Raw genomic sequence first — 3,216 nt, 5'->3', positions numbered from 1 at the left:
TCAAATAGACATAGAATAAAAATCTCAAGATTTAATGAATATAATAAAGAATTATTTGTAATAGTTGAAGATGTAAAAATTATATAAGATAAATTAATGATTAAAATACCAATAATATATCAAGAAAATAATATGAAACATCCATTATTATTAGGAAATAATTTATAAGACTTCTTCAAAACCCTTAAGCTTATTAACACCCTGTAATAAATAGAAAATATTAAAAAGAATTTTATCAATACATTTTAAAAAAATATATAATATTAAAATAGACATAAATAATAACTTAGAACAACCAAAGTAATATTATTTAGAATTATTAAAAATAAATTTTTGAGAAAATCTTATTACCTTATGGGATAAAGAAAAAAAATATGTTGATATAAAATTAATAAATCCAAATGATATTATAAGAAGTAAACCTATAAGATATAGTCCAATTAACAAAAAAGAATTTGAAATACAAATAAAAAATTTTTATTAGATTTAGAAAATAATAAAATAAAGTAATAGTCCATATAGTAGCCCTGGGCAAATTATCGTGTGGACCATTAATTCAATATACATTTTTAATATACGAAAAGTACATTATTTGTGTACTGAATGTACATTATTTTATAATATATAAAATATTTGTAGATAATGGAGCATATATATGTTCAGCAGAAGAAGGGGCAGGGTTGGAATGTTAGCAGGGACTGCCTTGTATCCTTAGAGTGAAGATTTTTAAAGCAGCTTAAAATGCGATTTCTCAGAGAAGAAGTCTCATGTTTCTTAAACTCACATGCAAAAAACTTCGCACGATATAAACATTTTTCTTTAATAACACAACCCTCATTGTTTTTTATTTTTTCAAAGTGATCCCATACAGGAGATCTGGTCTCAACCTCTTTCCTGTTCTTTGGAGCAGGGGGGGCAAAAGCTGCTGAAAAGTATTCATCTCTACAATTGTGGCTTCCACCTCAGGTTGACTTCCAAACAGACCACTAATATATACTTTCTATCTAAAAAGAGGAAAGTATTAGTGAATGAGAAATTACTCATGGAAAATCATCAACAATTATGGACCCAGGTATCAAGCATGCACATTACCACATAATTACTTAAACAGGCAGAATTGAGAGAAATCGAGATTCAGGCAATTGAAAACAGTTCATCATGTACAATCTAGATTTAAGTATTTCACAATTCACAATTACCATTTAGCAACTTAGCCACTTAGAGGCTTTATCTTGATTTAAGGGTCATATATCCATAAACTTACATGTTATAAAATCCAGATTCAGGCACATATAAAAGTTCAACATGTATAGATTTTATTTAAAGACTTCCAGCATTTAAAGAGCCATTATGGTAAATTGGAGATCTCACATAATACATATAAACTCAAGGACATATCACAAATATGATATCAAAGTAAATTGGAGATCTCACAAATTACATATAAACTCATGGACATTCATAAAAACTTAGGGACTTAGGACATATCTAGTATCAAAGTAAACTGGATATATCACAGGTTACATATAAACTCAGAGACATATCTGATATCAAAGTAAACTGGAGATCTCACAGATTACATATAAACTCAGGGACATTTATATAAACTCAAGGGCGGAGGGATATATCTGATACCAAAGTAAACTGTAAATATCACAGATTACATATAAATTCAGGGGCATATCTGATATAAAAACCGGAGATCTCACATATTACATATAAACTCATGGACATATAGGGGTTTTCATAATTTCACATAATTATAGATCAGATGACATATAATATCACATAATACTTTCCATAAATATTAAATAATACACAAAATATAAAGTGATAAAACTAGGGTTTTCAGAATTACTTGGGTTCTCCAATCAATCTCCGGAGAACAAGGGCTTCGGATTTCAACACAGTTACACAGGTCACTAGAGCAACGACTATGGCCTAGGGCTTCCACCAACGGTCATCGGGCCACTAGCTACGGCCTAGAGCTTCCACTAGAACTCTAGAAGTCCAGAAAACCAACGGCCACCGCCTCAGACTCTTAGAGTCACCGGACCACCTAGAAGTCGAAAACAAAAGACACACTCAAAGTCTCAAAGTGTAAAACAAACTAACAGAGAATGAGACTATGAGAGAACTAAGAGATGATAGAAGATGGGAACTGAGAAGTGAGAACATATTCACAGAGAAGTAGAGAGAAATCACATAGAATGGAGAATAGGAGATGGCGGACAGGCGGAGAACGAGAAAAGTTTTTAGAGAACTAGAGAGTAGAGAAGAACAAGAGAGAGGATGCGACTGCGCTAATTAGGGCGAACGAGAGGATGCGACTGCCACACACACACACACAGAACTTATATGACGTCGTAATGTCGTATAGATGGTATAGTATAACATATACAAACCCTAAGCATAAATCAGATATTCGGACAGGTCGAGGGGAATTTAACCCACCCAAACTGAATTCAAATACCCGTCTCTCATGGCCTATTGTGGTACGGGTAGTCAACTCGGATACAGAAACCCACCTGTTTCCATTCTCGGGTTCGGGTCGGTCAGGTACTCTCCATTTTTCAGAAATTGCACACCCCTAAGACCATGGTCCATGGAATAATGCTTGGTAGCCCTGCCTTTCTAGTAAGAAAACACAGTGAACAAAAAAAAAAAGGAAAAACTAGAATGGTAATTGACTACAGAGAAATAAGACAATGTAAATAAATTATAAACGAATGTTACTTTCAAATTCATAAATTAACTTATGGATAAAAGAAAAGAAATGATAACGGAAGACTCAGAATCATATTATCAAATGGATACTTATATGAAGGTGGAACAACACAAACTTTAACCTTTAAACCTAAAATTTATTATAAAAAAAAAGTAAAGAAAAGAAGTAATGAATGAGAAAACATAATTAACTATTAACCAAATATTTAAAACAAAATGGTTTGATAAAAATAAAGAAATAAGATATGTAGTACGAAAACATGAAAATGCAATTGATATTACAACTATATATTAATGGAAAAGCAAGAATAAATCTAATAACAAATGAAATATTAAAAAGAGAACTAGCAAAGTTTTCAAAAACAGAAGTTAAGAGATATAAGAATGTTTACTTTAGAGCAATAGAATTTAATTTAAAAGCATATTTTAAGAAAAATATTAACACACCTACAGAAATATATATATATATATATATATATATATATATAT

Source organism: Ipomoea triloba, chromosome 8 (genome assembly GCF_003576645.1).
Source record: "Ipomoea triloba cultivar NCNSP0323 chromosome 8, ASM357664v1".
NCBI classification, from domain to species: Eukaryota; Viridiplantae; Streptophyta; class Magnoliopsida; order Solanales; family Convolvulaceae; genus Ipomoea; species Ipomoea triloba.
The sequence above is the reverse complement of the archived record's forward strand: the minus strand, read 5'-3'. Positions refer to the sequence as shown.